General features: G+C 39.5%; 1 protein-coding gene across 1 annotated transcript in view; it reads left to right on the top strand.

The window, feature by feature from the left end:
• Nucleotides 1-393: 393 nt before the first annotated feature.
• The window catches only part of RhoGEF64C (Rho guanine nucleotide exchange factor at 64C), a 284,605-nt gene continuing 263,609 nt past the window's right edge, over nt 394-21,389 (top strand). The window contains exon 1 of the mRNA XM_071668711.1: nt 394-641. The gene's annotated coding sequence lies outside the window, so the exon portion shown is untranslated. The remainder of the gene's footprint in view (nt 642-21,389) is intronic.

Raw genomic sequence — 21,389 nt, 5'->3', positions numbered from 1 at the left:
CTCTCAAGTCGCGTACTACTACTGATCAAAGTTTCTGAAATGAAGAATTTTGGATAATGAAACTACTTTCATATTCACCCCTTCCTTCAAAGACTATATGTTCATAAAAAAAGAGACTAGAAATCAGGTTTGGATTTCAATAGTTAAACGGCAGACTAAGCACTGCATTCACGAACTAAAGGTCACTTCAATCCCTGACGTGTGTTTGAGTTTGATGATTATCAAATGTTTACGGTCTTCAAGCTTCTATCTGTACCATGCGTGAAACACGGAATTAAAATGTAAATATTATATAATATAAAGGCTTTACATGAAAGTTAGAAAATGTATCTAATGGTAAAAGTCCCCTCGAAACATCAGCGCAGCTGAGGTTAGCAGCTGGAAGTCTCGACAGTTCAGGTGTGACAGTCGTGGAGGGAGGAGGTTGTGGTGCGGGACGGCCGTCATACAGTGATACCTCAACTATCCGGGATTCTAGTAGTGATTTGCATTTTGGTGAATACGGGGTGGTGATTTGTGGCTTGTATGTACTCGGTGGATTACTCCAGAGTTGAAAAGTGTATAGATATAAAATCGGTGGATTTTAAGGTGACCAGGTTTTTGTACAGGCTAGGATCGGCCGTCTTCGCCACCATTCTAAGGTGAGTGTGCCCGAACCCTCGTACCCCACACTCGCTTTGACCTGTATTCTTTGTTAACAGTATAATGTACTTTCCCATAACCACAAAGCACCCATTTTACCATGTATATCTTATCATAAACATCATCTTTTATTATCATCAAAGCATCAAGTTGACCTAGGTGAAAATATGCGACTAACTACCAGTTTGATAAACTATGGTATAAATTCTACATCATACCACCAAGAGATATGTTACTGATGCAATCTATAATTAAGATCAGCCCTTCTGTGCATTGCCAAGATTGACAGATAGTGACAAGCCAATATATTTCCCAAACATTAAACAAATATGAACGAAATTTGATTATGTACTCGTTTAGGAAATCTGTGTATCTGGTCCAAAGGAAGTAGAACTGAAATGTGATATTATTTTTCTTTCGTTTACACGTGATAAAGGTAAGACAAGCGAAGAAGACTTAGTGTATCCCGTATTTGGCGTGCAGGTCACTTTGAGGCGAAGCAGGCTGCCAAGAATGTGTATTTGCGAATTGTAGCACCACATGACGCTTCCTGTATAAACACAGAATTACTCTTTTCATAATGATAAGACTACGCGTCCGTAGTGCTGCATAAATTCTTTTTTTTTTTTTTCATTTTTGGAAAATGGAGGAACCTACTTGAAAGTGTTCACCGGTGGTATCGTATGAAATAATGTAACTTGCGTACCGGTTTTGCAAAGTTTTCGAGTTGAGTGCGATATTGGAGAGTTCAGTAGACTGTGACTTAGCTGTTTCGATTTGCTATTGCAAATAGTGACTCACCACGTTTAGATGAACGAAAGGTGGGAACAAGTCGATGGTAATTCTGTCTTTACATTTCTGCAAGCTGTATATATTGCCCTGTGATATACAGTTGTTCATAACCTTAGTCATTATTAATTAGATAACGGGAATGTAGTAGTTATTCATAAGTTCACTTGCAGATCGTTATCTGAACAGCTACGTTAATATAAGCACAGATTGTTACGAGCTAATGTATAACTTCAAGAAGAACAAGCATCTCTTCTTATTCCAAAGAGGATGGTTTCTGACTGCGTTAAAATGCTTAGTTGGAAAACATTTTAGAAAGTAGATTTCATAAATTTTAATGCAGTGATTACAGACGAACTCGTTTCAGATATCGGCCAGCCTAAGGGCCTGTCAATATTTAAGAGCTGAATTTCAGTTTCTTGTCTTAAAGCCTAAATCTACCACAAGCACAGAAATGTTAACCTCCAGTATAGATTTCAAAGATAATTCGCAAGTTTACTTGGTGGATTAGTTAATGGTAGAACAAAGTATAGTCCCACGAACATCTTGGTTATACATCATTGTAAACCATCAGATGATAATTGAAGCTAGGTTTTACACACACACACACACACACACACACACACACACACACGTTTTATATATATATATATATATATATATATATATATATATATATATATATATATATATATATATATATAACATGTGTAGAGAACAAGCTCTAGAAGAACCAGAGAAATAAAAAGACCTTGCAAACAGCCTCATGAACCGTTTGGGAGGTGTCCATACAAAAACGACATAGATGCTGTACCCAACGACATTGATTTACGTACTTATTTCTAGTTTATTTTCACAAGTAACAGTAATAGAAAAAACTTTTCTATATATCTATTAACTGTTACGAAGGTAGCTTACCCAGTCATACTACAGCTAAAGCTTATTAGTCTACATAATTACAGTCCCAATGTAATATTCCTGGTTTTAGACCCCATGAAACCACCTTAGTTAATAAAGCAAATCTAAGTTTATGTGCATATGTTTATGAAACGTCTTAATTTGAAAATGTCTCCTAACTTCATTTTTCCCCTTTTGTATTACTTAAGATTAGTTTACGTCTTTTGAGTATGTATGTGTGTATGTATAAAGCTTGCGAAATCTAACCCCACAAATCCTCAATTATACGGAAACATCAGGGACCGCCTGTATTACCTGAGGTTCGTCAGCAGCAGGTATGAGTATGTACCGATATTACAGCGTCTGGAACATCACCAACTCGACGGTAAGTGTCGGGCAATATTTTAAGACAACATTCACTGCTGCGTTGGTTTTCCAGCGTGTCATTGTTTCATGTTTTTTGCCGTCTAGTAACGCTTGTTTAATAGGGGACTGAATCTTAACACTTGAATGATACAGTAGTTTTTGTTTTCCTTTGGTGCACATAATGTAATAACCTTTTATGTTCTAATCGACAAAAAAGTGAACTGTGCCGATGAAAAAATATTTGAAAGGAGAGCAAAGGGTAAGGTAAGTTTCACTGAATTTATGTTAATACTTTAGCTATAAGTCCTTGTTATATCTATCTATCTATCTATCTATCTATCTATCTATCTATCTATATATTTTCATTTTTTCTTTCATACTATTCGCCATTTCCCGCGCTAGCAAGGTAGCCTTAAGAACAGAGGACTGGGCCCCTGAGGGAATATCCTCACCTGGCCTCGTTCTCTGTTCCTTCTTTTGGAAAATTAAAAAAAAAAAAAACGAGAGGGGAGGATTTCCAGCCCCCCGCTCCCTCCTCTTTTAGTCGCCTTCTACGACACGCAGGGAATACGTGGGAAGTATTCTTTCTCCCCTATCCCAGGGATATATATATATATATATATATATATATATATATATATATATATATATATATATATATATATATATATACGTATGTGGGCGTGTATGTATATACATATGTATGTGGGTGGGTTAGGCCATTCTTTCGTCTGTTTTTTTTTTTTCCAAAAGAAGGAACAGAGAAGGGGGCCAAGTGAGGATATTCCCTCAAAATCCCAGTCCTTTGTTCTTAACGCTACCTCGCTGACGCGGGAAATGGCGAATAGTATGAAAGAAGAAAAAAAAGAATATATATATATATATATATATATATATATATATATATATATATATATATATATATATATATATATGTATATATGTATACATCTTTCTTTCAAACTATTCGCCATTTCCCGAGTTAGCGAGGTAGCGTTAAGAACAGAGGACTGGGCCTTTGAGGAAATATCCTCACCTGGCCCCCTTCTCTGTTCCTTCTTTTGGAAAATTAAAAAAAAAACGAGAGGGGAGGATTTCCAGCCCCCCTCTCCCTCCCCTTTTAGTCGCCTTCTACGACACGCAGGGAATACGTGGGAAGTATTCTTTCTCCCCTATCCCCAGGGATATATATATATATATATATATATATATATATATATATATATATATATATATATATATATATATATATTCCTATGAGTCCACGGGGAAAATGCAACGCGATAAGTTCCCAAGTACACTCGTGTAATAATCCCATCATCAGGAGAGACACAAGAGAATTATAACAGTCATTTGATATATATACATATATATGAAATTATTATTACAGAAAACCGTCATCTTCCGGAGAGTCTTATACAATTGTCTTTTTTTTTTTTTAAGCTAATATAGTATGTATATGTACTGTCTATGATTACTATTTGTGTGTTACTTGGAAAGAGTTATGCACTCATGTTGCTCCAACCCTTATCCTTTCATATATTTACCGAGTCTTTACTCCTATATGTATACACACACACACACACACACACACACACACACACACACACACACACACACACACACACCAGATAACGCTGCATCGACTAGGCATAATGGGAGGATGAACACCTGGGTTGGGTGTGGGGCGACAGTGGCGCATAGGGTGCGAGCCTTTGCGGGTGCGTGCTTACAAGGAGGGCCGTAAGTTTATGATTATGAGTTACTGGGAGAAAGTTTTAAACTTAACGTTGTCCTGTTTCTTGCATATAGGTACCAGGTTTTTCTCCTATGTATACACACACACACACACACACACACACACACATACACACACAACCTAAGCCAGATGCCCATTTATCGACCATTTCCGAAGGGAGGATGAACGGATGGGGTTGGCTGTGGGCCCGATCTCGAGCGGGCCATTTGCTAACTGCTACACTATGGAAACGTATTGCTGATTGCTGTTTGTGATTACTATTTGTGTGTTGTGGGGAGAGAGTTTTACACCTGTCTCCATGCCTGTAAACCTTGTATATATATGTATCATGTTTTTACTTCAGCGTGTATGTTTGCACACCCATAACAACCACGTAAGCCAGATACCCTTTTATCGACCAGCCTCAAGGGGAGGATGAACACATGGGTTGAGAGTGGGCTGACTGCCACGCTAAGGATTCGAATCCTTGCGGATCCGACCCCGTGCTGGCCCGTGCCGACTCATGCTCAGTATGGTAAACACTACACGGAGGCCCGTCTGTGTGTGTATATATATATATATGTGTGTTTTGTTTCTGTGTAATAACGTGTTTGTATTATACGGGGACGGAGTTTTAGACTTACAGGGGTCCCATCTCTTGAGCATTCTCTATTTTGAAGTATTTTATATTTCTATATGCTGTCTGCATTTTGCCACGCCCTTAGATTTTTTCTTTTCCATTCATTCACCGCACTTACAATATAAGGTACCTCCTCATCTTCATCCAATTTTCTTAGTTTCATGGTAGGTCCTCTGATTGATCTGTCCCAGCGTCCATTGAAGAAGTGTTCACTGTATACCCCATCCTCCTGTATTTTTCATAACTTAAGGTTGTGATCAGGTCACTCCTCATCCTTCCTCCATGGTCAACGAATTTAAAACTTCTGGCATTTTCCCGTGACCGTGTGTGTGTGTGTGTGTGTGTGTGTGTGTGTGTCAGCAACTAGATGTCACCTAAAACCCATTACCCAACAAAAGTGGGCTTTTACAATAAATCCGATCCTTGAGAATACTGAATCCTCAAATTAAACCAATGAACCATTTTCAAACCTAATAAACAGATTTTAAGCGACATAAGTTTTAATGGAACAAAGATGATCAGCAGAAAATAGAAATGCTCTTTATATTGTGTTTGTTTTCAAGCTAGTGCTGTGATCCTTAAAAAGAATGCATAGAGTTTGAAGTTTTATCAAAAGACATTAAAAAGTTTTGATGTCAGTACTGTGAGGGAAATCATAAACATTGTTCAAAGTGGGTATCCTATAGCCTATCTTATTCTCTTCAAATTTAGTAAAGTTCCCCGTTAGAATAATTTTTCTTTCTTTCTCAGTCATGCCATATAGATACTTTAGTATAATAGCTAAGATCGGGTTCATATTGTGATACATTAACGAAAATGACGAGAAAATGGTGCGTGGTCTAATGTATGCAAAAAAAAAAAAAAGGAAAATGAAACAAGTTCCCGAGTACACTTTCGTGTAATGGTCACGTCAGAGGAGATAAAAGAATGAGAAAGACTTAGAACAATCAATTGATATACAAGGAAGAGACTGCATATACGTAATGTTTAAGTTCAGCATATATAGAAAACCCACCAATGTTCATACATATATTCATCATTACTCATCTGAACATAACAGTTGAATTATTATTAGGACATTCCGTATATGCAGTCCGGAATTTATTGATGATTGAGGTGAAGATATATTCTATTGGATCCAAGGTAAAGTATCCCAGATCTTTCATTGACAAATCCCTTTAAGTTGGCAAAGAAATCACTGAGTTAAACCTAGACCTACCTTTGATACCAAGAATTTTTTAGTTCTCCCCTTTAGTGACACATTACTTCTCTGATTGCTTAAATCTTTTAATTCAAATGTAGCCTTCATCTATAACAATATTATGAATAATATCGTTTCCAAAAACTCACCAGAAAATTCAACGGGATGTGTTCGCGGAATACCTTGTAAAAATTGTGATATGTTTTATGTTGAGCAGACATCTTTATGTTCGACTTCAGCAACATAGATATAGTATTAGAACAAGACGAGAATCAATTGCTTTGTTTATTCATGTGAAAAATTATGACCATTGTATTGACTGGAGAAATGCCAATTCAGTTATTAACTTTAACTGCTTATACCACGAGAAATATGTCAGTCATATATATCAAATGCGCAAAGGTCTCTACAAATTGGACAGCTTTATTGTGGTAAGAAAGGATATATATATATATATATATATATATATATATATATATATATATATATATATATATATATATATGTTGGGGTGAAGAGAGTGGTGAGAGTAAGTGAGCTTGGGAAGGAGACTTGTGTGAGGAAGTACCAGGAGAGACTGAGAACAGAATGGAAAAAAGTGAGAACAACGGACGTAAGAGGAGTGGGGGACGAATGGAATATATTTTGGGAAGCAGTGATGGCTTGCGCAAAAGATGCTTGTGGCATGAGAAGCGTGGGAGGTGGGCAGATTAGAAAGGATAATGAGTGGTGGGATGAAGAAGTAAGATTATTAGTGAAAGAGAAGAGAGAGGCATTTGGACGATTTTTGCAGGGAAATAATGCAACTGAGTGGGAGATGTATAAAAGAAAGAGGCAGGAGGTCAAGAGAAAGGTGCAAGAGGCGAAAAAGAGGGCAAATGAGAGTTGGGATGAGAGAGTATCATTAAATTTTAGGGAGAATAAAAAGATGTTTTGGAAGGAGGTAAATAAAGTGGGTAAGACAAGGGAACAAATGGGAACTTCAGTGAAGGGGGCTAATAGGGAGGTGATAACAAGTAGTGGTGATGTGAGAAGGAGATGGAGTGAGTATTTTGAAGGTTTGTTAATTGTGTTTGATGATAGAGTGGCAGATATAGGATGTTTTGGTCGAGGTGGTGTGCAAAGTGAGAGAGATAGGGAGAATGATTTGGTAAACAGAGAAGAGGTAGTAAAAGCTTTGCGGAAGATGAAAGCCGGCAAGGCAGCGGGTTTGGATGTTATTGCAGTGGAATTTATTAAAAAAGGGGTTGACTGTATTGTCGACTGGTTGGTAAGGTTATTTAATGTATGTATGATTCATGGTGAGGTGCCTGAGGATTGGCGGAATGCTTGCATAGTGCCGTTGTACAAAGGAAAAGGGGATAAGAGTGAGTGCTCAAATTACAGAGGTATAAGTTTGTTGAGTATTCCTGGTAAATTATATGGGAGGGTATTGATTGAGAGGGTGAAGGCATGTACAGAGCATCAGATTGGGGAAGAGCAGTGTGGTTTCAGAAGTGGTAGAGGATGTGTGGATCAGGCGTTTGCTTTGAAGAATGTATGTGAGAAATACTTAGAAAAGCAAAGAAATACTTAGAAAAGCAAATGGATTTGTATGTAGCATTTATGGATCTGGAGAAGGCATATGATAGAGTTGATAGAGATGCTTTGTGGAAGGTTTTAAGAATATTTGGTGTGGGAGGCAATTTGTTAGAAGGAGTGAAAAGTTTTTATCGAGGATGTAAGGCATGTGTACGTGTAGGAAGAGAGGAAAGTGATTGTTTCTCAGTGAATGTTGGTTTGCGGCAGGAGTGTGTGATGTCTCCATGGTCGTTTGATTTGTTTATGGATGGGGTTGTTTGGGAGGTGAATGCAAGAGTTTTGGAAAGAGGGGCAAGTATTCAGTCTGTTGTGGATGAGAGGGCTTGGGAAGTGAGTCAGTTGTTGTTCGCTGATGATACAGCGCTGGTGGCTGATTCGGGTGAGAAACTGTAGAAGCTGGTGACTGAGTTTTGTAAAGTGTGTGAAAGAAGAAAGCTGAGAGTAAATGTGAATAAGAGCAAGGTTATTAGGTACAGTAGGGTTGAGGGACAAGTTAATTGGGAGGTAAGTTTGAATGGAGAAAAACTGGAGGAAGTAAAGTGTTTTAGATATCTGGGAGTGGATTTGGCAGCGGATGGAACCATGGAAGAGGAAGTGAATCATAGGGTGGGGAAGGAGCGAAAGTTCTGGGAGCGTTGAAGAATGTGTGGAAGTCGAGAACGTTATCTCAGAAAGCAAAAATGGGTGTGCTTGAAGGAATAGTGGTTCCAACAATGTTATATGGTTGCGAGGCGTGGGCTATGGATAGAGTTGTGCAGAGTAGGGTGGATGTGCTGGAAGTGAGATGTTTGAGGACAATATGTGGTGTGAGGTGGTTTGATCGAGTAAGTAATGGAAGGGTAAGAGAGAAGTGTGGTAATAAAAAGAGTGTGGTTGAGAGAGTAGAGGAGAGTGTTTTGAAATGGTTTGGTCACATGGAGAGAATGAGTAAGGAAAGATTGACCAAGAGGATATATGTGTCAGAGGTGAAAGGAACGAGAAGTGGGAGACCAAATTGGAGGTGGAAAGATGGAGTGAAAAAGATTTTGAGTGATCGGGGCCTGAACATGCAGGAGGGGGAAAGGCATGCAAGGAATAGAGTGAATTGGAATGATGTGGTATACCGGGGTGGACGTGCTGTCAATGGATTGAACCAGGGCATGTGAAGCGTCTGTGGTAAACCATGAAAAGCTCTGTGGGGCCTGGATGTGGAAAGGGAGCTGTGGTTTCGGTGCATTATTACATGACAGCTAGAGACTGAGTGTGAACGAATGGGGCCTTTGTTGTCTTTTCCTAGCGCTACCTTGCGCACATACGGGGGGAGGGGGTTGTTATTTCATGTGTGGCGGGATGGCGATGGGAATGAATAATGGCAGACAGTATGAATTATGTTCATCTGTATATATGTGTATGTCTGTGTGTGTGTATATATATGTATACGTTGAGATGTATAGTTATGTATGTGTGTGTGTGTGGACGTGTATGTATATACATGTGTATGTGGATGGGTTGGGCCATTCTTTCGTATGTTTCCTTGCGCTACCTTGCTAGCGCGGAAGACAGCGACAAAGTGTGATAAAAAAAATAATACATATATATATATATTTTTTTTTTTTTTTCATACTATTCGCCATTTCCCGCGATAGCGAGGTAGCGTTAAGAACAGAGGACTGGGCCTTTGAGGGAATATCCTCACCTGGCCCTCTTCTCTGTTCCTTCTTTTGGGAAAAAAAAAAAAAAAAAAAAAAAAAAACTGAACCAGGGTATGTGAAGCGTCTGGGGTAAACCATGGAAAGTTCTGTGGGGCCTGGATGTGGAAAGGGAGCTGTGCTTTCGGTGCATTATTACATGACAGCTAGAAACTGAGTGTGGACAAATGTGGCCTTTGTTGTCTTTTCCTAGCGCCACCTCGCATACATGATGGGGAAAGGGATTTTTATTTCATGTGTGGCGGGGTGGCGATGGGAATGAATAAAGGCAGACAGTATGAATTATGTACATGTGTATATATGTATATGTCTGTGGGTATATATATGTATACGTTGAGATGTATAGGTATGTATATTTGCATGTGACACTTACACATATACATGTGTATGTGGGTGGGTTGTGCCTTCTTTCGTGTGTTTCCTTGCGCTACCTCGCTAATGCGGGAGACAGCGACAAAGCAATATATATATATATATATATATATATATATATATATATATATATATATATATATATATATATATATATATATATATATATATATGAATTAGATTATCTTCACTCATTTTTCTGAGTTATATATTCTTTGATACAGGTTTTATTTCTACCAACTAAATGATCACTTCACATCCTGTGGTACATATTGCTTCTTGATTGTATACATGTAGGGTCAAAACAATGACTTGTATTAAAAGTAAATTATTGGATTTTTAGATAGATCATATATTTCATAACTTCTCACCCGTGTTTAAATGCTATTCCCCCCCTTTTTTTTACTCCCGTTTTACACGGCTTGTTCTTGATGTAAGCTTTATCATGTCCCATATTTTCCTTGCTAACGTGGGTAAATCTCTGACTGCTATCTTTATTTTCTTTGGATACAGTTTTTATTGCTCACTGTTGGACCTCTAGGACATGAATATTTCTCAAGTGGTTGATTTTGCGTTTTGTCGCAGAAGCTGCGACCTTATTGTGCCCTCCTACCCTTCCTGTGGGCTGTAGCGCAGAAGAGAATACAGAGTGGAACAAAAGGGTGGACCAGACTAGTAGTGCATGCTCGTTAATTTGGGTCTTATGTATACTTGAGGGTATTTCTGAATATCTCCTCATCCATATTATAGATGTCAGTTTTCGCACAGACGAATATGTAATTTGCCTTCTTTACAACTCTTCTAAGGTGTTTTTTGTGTTAGACTAGGTACTATGTCAACCCGCGAAGTTCCTCTCACAGGTATATCCCGAAACTCCTATGCTTGCAAGAGGATAACCATAATCTGACCTCATTTTAAGGGTGTCTCGTTTTCGGTACTTTACAGTTTTATCGAAGTGAATTTTATTAACCATGTTTATCTGATCAATGGTGGAGTCTCTCTGGACCTCTTTATATGTTTCAACAGTCCTGAGTACCACCTTTTGTGTGTATATGAAACTATTAGCTTGTGCTGTATGTATTTATGTTTTTTTGAAACGGTTATTGCTTTAACTTTTGCAGTCTTTCTCTATCTTACGCATAATGCTAGGAAACTGTGCTAAGTTCGAGTTGGGCGAGGAGGTTGTAAGTGGTCTGGGAGATTGCGTGGGAAATTTAAGGATGTTAATTATTATGTATGTGCGAACGTTGAACCGGACCACATTGGAATCATCAGTCTCCTTCATGGTTGTTGTAAGTAAGTCGACAGTTGCCTGCAAGCGGTTAATCACATGAGGTTGTGAGTGTTAGTGATTCTATTTTTTTCCTTCGAGGTTGTCCTGTGAGCAAACAGAAGGTAATCAATGGTCAAGCCTCATAATGGTTAGACATAACATGTAGAGTGCCACAAGGCTCTATCTAGGAGCCGGTTCTCTTTCTCATACATATTAATGATATTGACAAAGGGCTACAATGCAAGATATCAAAATTCGCTGATAATACAAAGCTGGGTAATAAAACTACATATGAGCTTGAACATCTGCAGCCTCAAACTAACATGGACAAACTGATCGGCTGGGCACATGGGTGGCAAATGAATTTTGATATTGATAAGTGCAAAGTTTTTCATAGCGGTAGTTAAAAACGAAAAGGCAAGCTACAGTATGAATTCTTTTGAACTGCGACAGGAAAACGGGGGAAAATACTTGGTCGTAATAATCTCTGGTGACCTGAAACTAAGTAATCAGTGCACAGAAGCATTGAAAACAGCAAACAAAACTCTTGTAATAATAGACATAATAGACAGGTGCCTTCGAATTTAAGTCCAAGGAAATCATCCTTACTCTATACAATTCATTGGATCGTCCACATCTTGAATATTATGTTCAATTTTGGTCTCCCAACCGGAAAAAAAAGAATGGAGTGAGTACAGCGTCGAGCCACAAAGATTCTCGGACTGTGAAACAAATTCTCCGAGAGCAGATTAAACGACTTCAATCTGTTTGGCTTAGAAAAGAGAGGGCTCGCAGGTAATCTAATACAAGTATTCATAATGATCAAAGGGTATGAAAAATCTTGATTTGTCAAACTTGGTTCGTGTGATTTTAGTTATAGTATTAGATAAAAACTCGTGGGCAAATATTTTATCTCGAATGAGGCTAAGTACTTTTTCTTCAACAAAATTGTTGGAATTTAGAACGATAGGCCAATTAGAGCGGTTGAAAGTAGTACTATATATGTTTAATCAAAGAATAGTGATGAATATTCCGCTTTAAGGTCAAGACTTAACATGCATCTCATTAGTCACCATGACAGTTTGCAGGGTATTCTTTTGGTGCCCTCTAACTTTTCCTACAATAATCTGTGAGTTTCTGATCTCTTCCACTATCATAGACAGTCTCTCGGGGGATCCAGAGGTCTGTTGTTTGAAATCCTTTGTTTACCTGCATCAGCCCTTCAAGTGAGACGGAGAGAGAGAGAGAGAGAGAGAGAGAGAGAGAGAGAGAGAGAGAGAGAGAGAGAGAGAGAGAGAGAGAGAGAGACCCGGGACGATATGCAGGGGCCTGCTCGTTACCCAACATTTTTACCTTTTTTTAGGATATTTGTAACAGATGTTCTGTAAAATCATATATTCAGCGAAAAACCTCTCACAAATCTTAGAAAGTAGCATATTCAAGCTACTGAAGCATGGCCGCAGGCGTAAAACTAAACCACTCAGAATCTGAGCTGTGCTAGAAATTAGCTTCAGTAAGAAGTCAGCCTTCATCTGTGACAGTTTATATACACACATGAGCTGTCTGAACGTCAGTAAGAACATAAGCGGAGAACAAAATATCTAGGGAAAAATGCCAAATTATACTCCTTTTAGGATGACTAGTTACTAAAGTCTTTCGCCACAGTTTATTAATCAAATATGTTTTGCACTTAGAAATGCTTTAAACTTTAGCTTTTAAGTTATTAAGATTCAATGCCTTCAGAATTGCCATTTCTTCTAGTTTACAACCCGGCCTGGGAGGGTTGTCACCTGGTAGCCCATTGTGTGAGCGGTTTATCATTTTACGCAGCTCTATCTGGCCGCTGCATTTACCTTTCTGTTTATTTTTCATGAATTTATTTTTCGACCGGCAAACATGTCATATTTTATCTCAAATCATGAACTAAAATTAATTGAAATACTAGATTGTGGTCTTATAAAGTAAAATAGCAAAAAGGATGACTGGCTTAATGATTTCCAGGGGTCGATGCCCGCTAAAACCGCCACAGACCAAGGGTAGGTTAGTGTGGTGAGAAACCAAGTCTGAGCGTGGGGTCCACCACGGTCATGCGTGACACTGTTTCCTGCAATAGTCACGGGAGTGGCGAGCGGCTCGACTCCGTGAAAACTGAAGCAACTATTACCTTACGCACTTGATGTTAACATGCACCAAACAATAACGTAAACCAGAAATCATAAGACATCAAAATTGCAGATGGGTGAAGGGATGAAATAAAAAAAAAGAGATTCTAAACGAAGTGGTACCGTTGCAGTGTTTCGAAATAGAATGGCATGAATTTAGATTCTAGTCCAGAATGGCATATATTCCAATTCCAGTCCTGTATATTTTCTCATACTCCTAGTATCTAATCGTAGTATCATTATGTATTGATTAGCGTGTGGCCATGTTGGTACTCGTGAATAGATTGGTTATGAGAGAAAGATGCAGATAGTTAGGGTTACAAGGAAAGCTATACTGTATATGACTGACAGTCATGGTCTTTATCCATTCAGATTTCATTAATAGTATGTGAAAGACGGTTGTATGTATCGTTCAGATGTTCAGTGCTGTTCACAGGTAGATAATTGTTGTTTATAATTGGAAATGAAAATCGGAAGACTTTGAGCGTTGAACGTAATTGGAAGAACATCCTTAATGTATCTTTTACTTTTTGGCATTTCGTACCCACATGTTTATACATTTAAAGAAAAATTCTCCTCCCAACAATTATGCATGCTTTTCAACAAAATCATTTCTTTTTCATTTTAATAGGTCTATTTCCATGAAGCTTAAGCTGGAGGAACAAATGCATAGCATCAAGCTTTTTCATGTCTTTAACCTCTCTTAATCTGATCTAGAAGAATTACTCGGGTACGACCAGATGGAAAGATGACTTAAACTCGTGAACATTAAGTCAAGTAACTGCGTAATCAGTACGTACGTATTTACTCAAGTATGATTTACACACCTGTCCATACACTCAGCCAGATGCAATTTCTTAATAGTGCATACTTATGAAAATATGCTTGGAGTTAAACTCATTAGTTCGTTAACATAATCATGAGTTATAGGAAAGAGTGAGTGAAATGGTAGCGGAAAGAAGCAGAAGAAAAGAGATTCGCAGTGTTAATCTGTTGCCTCACGAACTGTCTTAACGAGTTGTCTGCGGTCGGACCCCACTCAGGGTAGCCTAACATTTCGTGTTGGAAGAGCGTAGTATTCTAATGCTTTTTTCTCATCTCCAACAGATCTCTCCAACTTTTCTCTAACATTTCATCTTTCTAGTACTAAGTACTTTTTACTATTATTCGAAATATTTGATTAAAGAAGCACTTTCCAATATTCCTGTGACATTTCCTACTCTGCATCATTGCACTCCAGCCAGCTTTCTCCAACCTTCCTTTCCAACGATTCATCGATGATACATTAAGCCAACAGTACATATCCACCAGTAATTCAGCAGCATATACCACCCGCTGAGTACCCATGAGCATAATTGGGTACCTTTCTGGTATTATATACCATCACGCCAGTAACTGTTTCCAGTATCCTGTTAAGATTAAAAATGTCACTTTAAAATATTATCGACGCCTGAAGCATAATGTTGCTCCTGGAAGGAAAGACCACATAAGGAAAGATCCTTGTCGATTCAGCAAGATCATTTAGTATACCTTTTGATAATATTTGATATCCTGTCCTGACCATATTTAAAAAACAGACGCTTCATTTACATACTGACGACAGAAAGGTCGTCCCAGGAGTGCCACTGACCCTGAAGTTTTGGCTAGGCTGGTATTTTGATCATTGTTGCTATCATGCAGGGAGCTCACACACCCAGTGTTTTTAGAGGATCCCCATAGGAACTGTTGATAGTTACAGGGCGGTCAACGGCAGCCAGCCAAGTAGTGGAGCGTAACGTCTTGTGACAGTCAGGTCCTGTCCACATGACGACGCAACAGTTCGTTGCAGGGGGAGTGGCAGTATTGGTCGATACCTGTAGAGCGAGTCAAGGGGTCCACGCTTCCCTGGCTCAGCAAGACACCCTCCCACTCGTGGGTAGGGTGAGTCAGAGGCCCAGAGGACCCACACTCTCCAGGCCCAATATTCATCGCCCTGGGTAGGGTGAATGAGCGGAGAAGGAGGTCCACGCTTCCCTGGCCCGTCACAGTTTCTCGTGTAGGATTAACTAGAGGGCCAGGAGGTCCATGATCCCCTGACCCATCACTTATTCATCCCCCCCCCCCCCTAGGGAGAGTCAGAAGGCCAGTGGATCCACCCTTCCCTGGCCCGTCACTCGCCCAGCCCATTGGTTGGGTGAGTCAGAGGATCAGGGGGTTCACGCTTCCCCTGGCCTGTCAATACCCCTCCCACCCATAGGGCAGTTTAAGTCAGGAGAGCTTCCATCCCTCCCTGAGTCTGTAAAAGACTCATGCCTACATGATGCGAACTCAATCACTTTAAGGATCAAGGTAGAATGTAAATAGAATAGTGCTCAAGACAGCTCTTTGTCTATTTGATTCATTTTAGAAGTTAAGGCTTTTAACTTCAGTTAGTTATAATACCAGTGATTTACTAAACTATTCTTGTGAAGGTACATATGCGGGCAAGTGCCGTCATGTTTCTGTGTGAAATGTCAGCATCTTGATCACGACTCCATTGGTGATGATCTTATGTTTTAACCCGATGAGCGTAATCATACAACCCTAGAGCACAACTGTACATTCCAGATCTTTCTGATCTGTCAAAGTCAAGGGTATGTAGGGTCTTGCTCAAAGTTCGCACTGTTGCGTTCACAGTTCGCATTAGCCTGTGGCCATGATAGACTCATGTCTTCGCATCGTCGTACTTAATAAGTCGTACATTCGTGCTCGAGAGGTTAGACTTAATTGTGCTGTCAGACACCGTAACAAACTGTCAGATTTCCAGCCAGCGGTACTACATCGCTCTGTGTTGTACATCGTGTGTCATGTCTTGAATAAGATGAGCTAACTTATTGTAGTGTTCATTTTTTCTTGCGTAGTCCTCCCGTGCTGAGGCCTGGCCCTCGTCCGTGATGTGGTCCTTGGTGTAGCCATCTTACGTAGTGTAGTAGTGGCTAGGCTAGTGCTGTGTGTCCCTCTCTTATCGATCCTTCAGCTTAAGACGACCCTCATGACTGGTAATTCCTCCTCAGTTTCTACTTGATCATTCCTCTCCTTCCAGCACTTTCAAATTAATTACCATTTTTTTTTGTTTTTCCGTATTTCGTTTGCTTAGTCTTGCAACGTGTCTTTCCTGTATACAGAAGATACAGAATGCAAAAAAGGTCCAGAAACTAGACCTCGGTGATTAAAATATATGTCAAAGCATGTTTGCAAGGTTTAGGCTTTGTTCAACTGTGTATGTAGTAAGTGAATTGTTTACAGACGTTGAAGAATAAGGAATGAGTTATGTATTAAGTCATATAACAAGTGAACTTTAAACAAGAAGGAAAGTTAGAATGCTTTTCAAGTACCTAAGGCAGAGCATTGTTATGGATGTAATGCATATACACATTTTGTAATCGATAATAATCATCTCTGAAGTACCTAAGGTAGAACATTGTTATGGATGTAATGCATATACACATTTTGTAATCGGTAATAATCATCCACTGATTTTACAACATTCAGGTGCATAATGTTGCATGTTGTGAGAGTAGCTTCTGCTCGGAAGTTTAGTTGCATAAATACATAGACAACAAAGACCCAAGCGAGATGGCCTGGCCTTAACACTACTTAAAAAAAAAATAAAGTTCCCCTAAAAGCCGTAAAAAAAAAAGGATTGCAAAAGCATAGTTGGTCCATTCGGTATCAACAGGACTCTAAGCTCCATTATGTCTTACTTCAAACATAGCCATATCACTATCATGCTGAAGGGGATTTTAGTGCGTTACTGATGAGTGATAATCACCTGCAGTCTATGTTTAGGAGCGATTAACATGGTTTAAGCAACCATAAGGCCATTGGGTTAGCAAAGAGTTCAGGTTGGTGTGTGGATGCCCAGTTATTGATCCGGACTCCCTGTCCTAGGTAAAAGCCAAACAACTCGTATTACGACAACAGCACTAACCAGTAGCACCAGCATTTTGTTGTAGGGACCCATGTTGATGTACATTTTGCGAGAGATTATGTTTGGTGGTGATGGTGTCACCGAGATAACGGGCGTCATTACCTATTGTCAACATCAGCTCGGGCTGAGATCTGAGCACGGGCATTTTAGGGAAAACTGGGAACAGTGATATCAAAGAGGTTAATTTCCCATGGGGCAGCATAGTGTGTTTGATGTCTCACATGGTAGACTTCCTGAATACCATACATTCTAAGGACAATGACAGGTGTGATAGAATATTGAACCCCCTTGAGAACCCTTCAGATGCGAGGTCAGTGATCAAGCCATCATTCTTAGGGGTCGTGCCATCATGCTCAAGGATGCTCAAGGCCCTTAACGTTTTGCTCAAGAGGTTAATAGACCCATTGACCAAAGATCGCTCATAGATTCTCATTTTGAAAGGTAGGCTCATCTGCTTGCAGGAACTTGTTTTTGTAACGGAACCCACTTACTGGAAGAGCTTCCAGTTTTCTGAGTATAACATATCTGTGGAGACAACAGCTTTCTTCCCTGTAGGAGCGTGGCATCAGTTGTCGGCTTGTTATTATTCTCACGTCAACAGGAAGCTGCTAATTCTCTCTTCATCCTGCGGAAAGATGAGTTATTTGTAAGATGGTAATGTCATGAGTCTTAAGTGATCCATTGGTGCAAAAAAGACGAGTATGAGGCTACAGAAGACTCAGCCACTTTCACTCGCACAGATATCCTAGAGGCACTGTGCAACACACACACACACACACACACACACACACACACACACACACACACACACACAACTTACATACAGTATGATAGAGACAGTATCCGTTCAAGTCAATGATCGTTCTTAGAGAAACTGACCAGAATTCGACGAATGTCACTGGTCTTTTTCTTTTAGACGTATACGAATATTAGAGGTGATAATGAATGCCAAAAAGAGGACATGAGAACAGAAAAGAGAATCAAGTAGAAGGGGTATAATGTGAATGGAAGTAGAGGATGGGAATACTGGGGTGTAAGAAAGGCTGGTGACAGGCTCTGGGAGCGCTTAGTTTCACTGATGATAGCTTGTAGTAACGGTAAGAGAGAAAAAGACAAGAGGACGTTCATTCAGATTTGTTTATTCACACTGTTCAGTACCACATAAGTATACGCTATTATCTCAGAAAGTCATTTGTTTGATCATTTTGATGACTGCCATACAACCTCACCACTAATATTTTCATATTAGGTTTGGTGAAAAATAGTGTTAATAAAGATTTGGGAATGTTTTACTTGCAGGAAGACTGTATTTTTCTTTTTCTTGCATTGCACGGCATATTTTAGAGTAAATGTGGCTATGAGTGAGTAGTGGTTCAAAACTAATATGGGTATGTGTTAAAGATTCGTTTATCCCTTCACGGTTCGTCAGTATTTTATGGATGGGACGGTTTGTGTGATGAGGTTCATATTGGACGATTGCTTTTCCGACACAGCTAGATTATGCTGCAACAGGACGGAAACTGTCGAAGCTAATGTATGTAAACACTGTTTTCCTGTAGCAAATGAAGAGTTGGGTAGAATGGTAAGTCTTTTTGGTTGTGTGTGTGTGTGTGTGTGTGTGTGTAGGTGGCGGATGTTGTGGTCCGCAGGTTTGTATGTTTATTGTTGGTGTTGAATCATGGATGTGAGTAATGCTAGTATTTGGGAATCATCCAATAAAGGTGGCACTGGAAGAACAAATGATAGAAAATAGAATGAATGCAGGCAAGAGGAATAAGTTGTTGTGGGAATCGTGATGAATGGGAAGTTTTGTTGTGTTCAGGTGTCCTCCTTGTAGAACTTTGGATGTCAGCGATTAGATTAAAAAATAAGAGATGCATGGATGATAACCTACGATATGTGTTAAGAATTGTAAGATAGGAATGGAAGATTAAGTAAGAAATGTTGGGTGAGGACGTCATTGGAAAGGCATTTTGTTTTAGAATATTTGATCACTGGAGTAGGTCTCACCTTCAGGGCATGGCGAAAGAGGGTCTGTGAAGGTGGTAAGGTAGTTTTACATGGAAGAGGACGAATGTTGGTGACTGACCCACTGTGTATTTCAGATGATGCCAAGAGAATGATCGTAGATGATACGCATTTGGATTTTTTTTTTTTTCTAGTGTTAGGAACTAGGTTAGGATGATGAGGAAGTAGGTCCCTCCTGGTGACCCAGTTAGTATGGCAAGTGGGTGGATGATTATGAAGCAGATTGTGGAAAGCAATATGTTCCTTTTTACTAATGTCAGTGGGACTGCAGCCCTCAGCGCTTGGTCCACCTCAGAGGTACAGATAATTAGATACATATTCTCTTTATTGGTATAATATTTTGTTCAGTATCATAATTCTGTTCATGAATATTCAGTTTTATTCTCCCTATGTAGTGTACAAATGGAAGATGTGTATGGGTTATGTTTACGTTGAATGTGAACAAGTCGTGAGCTAATGACAGTACACCGCTATGTTACTGTTGTGGTGAGCGGACCAGAGACTATGGACTTTCTAATGTCTGATCATGTATTAGTATGTTTCGTTATCAGTTTACTTGTATGGTTATTTTGGTATGTGTATTAGTGTGTTAATGGGATACAGGAAGGATTGTATGATGTTTCAAGCATATGTATTTTCCTTATATGGGTTTTTGTTCTTTTGTCAGTTAATTGTTACGGTTGTATGAATTGAATGAATATGTCATTTAGCGTAGGGGAATCCTAATGGTTAGGCCTCTCATATGTAAGTACCCAGTACCTTCCGTGCACGTTGGTGGGACATGTCAGTACAAGGAATATTCTACGAGGCGGAAATGGAGAGCTACAGGAGTGTAATTCATGTTGACCATTACTGTCTCCTTGTGGCAGGACACCGGTGGGTGTGACTCACTGTCTCCGGGGAGAAACTGGCCACAATGGGGGCAAGGATGCAGGCAGGCGGTGGCCAGACGGGGAAACGGATCTCTCTCCCCCCGCGGCCTGACCGGCCTAGCACTGCCAGGGGAGCCCACCCACCGCTCACACTTGGTCACCCATCTTACTTACGAAGTCCTGGATCCTTTAACCAGTTTGATAAGTGTAATCAGTCCTCCAACTTCATTGCCATTGTTTTTCGAACTGCGTAACTCACGATGACCAACTAACATAGGAAATAACTTCAACCGACGTGTCACTGGTCTCGAGGAGGCTTTTGGCTCGTGTGATTCGTAAGCTTTTTTGTTTTTTCAAGGAATTTGTGTTGATGTATTAGGTCTTACGTAGTGTGCTGGAGTAAAGATATTGTGGATGACTAACAGAGGATATACGAATGAAAGAGAACTAAATAAATAACATTATGAAGCATAAAGAGGCTTTCCTCTTTGAGATTTGAAGTTTATGTAATTTGCAAATATTTTCTCTCACTTAGAAGGCTTTAATACATGTTGCTGTCATGTCATCACCGTTATGTTGTTAATGTTAATTTCCATGAGTTCAGAACTAACTTCTTAAGTTACATCGTTGTTATGTGGTGACGGTAATTTCCTGTCAGGATCATTGCTTAGGCGTATCTGAGCTGCCTTTGCGTGTGGATACTGGAAACGGAGAAGTAGGATGATATGCCTGGAGATTGTCTCGTAATGCCAAAAGCCTGTTTGTAGTCCGTTATGGTGAAGGTCAAGAGATTGAGAGCATCCTCATAACCTGTTTCTGGGAAACGTTGAGTGTGTGATAGGTTAGGCTTCTCTAAAATCCAGTAGCTACATGAGCTTACGATATGCATTTGAATAGTTTAGATGATCTAAGTCTACTGTATAGATTGCCTCATTTTACTGTATTTGTTTCATAACCTTGCAACCTTAAAGAGAGAAAAAAAGTTATCTTACAGTTAGGTATTTCAGCCATGTTCAGATTTACTTCGGCCCAATTTTCTTTTTGTCTGACCGTCTGCTTAGTTGTAGCTACCAGTTTGTTCTGAATTTCAATCTGATGAACCTGATTATTTTTGTATTTGACCTCTATTTTCTGTAATGATTTAACGTTTAGGGTTTCCTGTGTATTCTCGGAGCTATTCGTCTTCCATCA

The sequence above is a fragment of the Panulirus ornatus genome, chromosome 13, assembly GCF_036320965.1.
Source record: "Panulirus ornatus isolate Po-2019 chromosome 13, ASM3632096v1, whole genome shotgun sequence".
Taxonomy (NCBI): Eukaryota; Metazoa; Arthropoda; class Malacostraca; order Decapoda; family Palinuridae; genus Panulirus; species Panulirus ornatus.
Note: the sequence above shows the minus strand (reverse complement) of the source record. Positions and strands in the feature narration are given on the sequence as shown.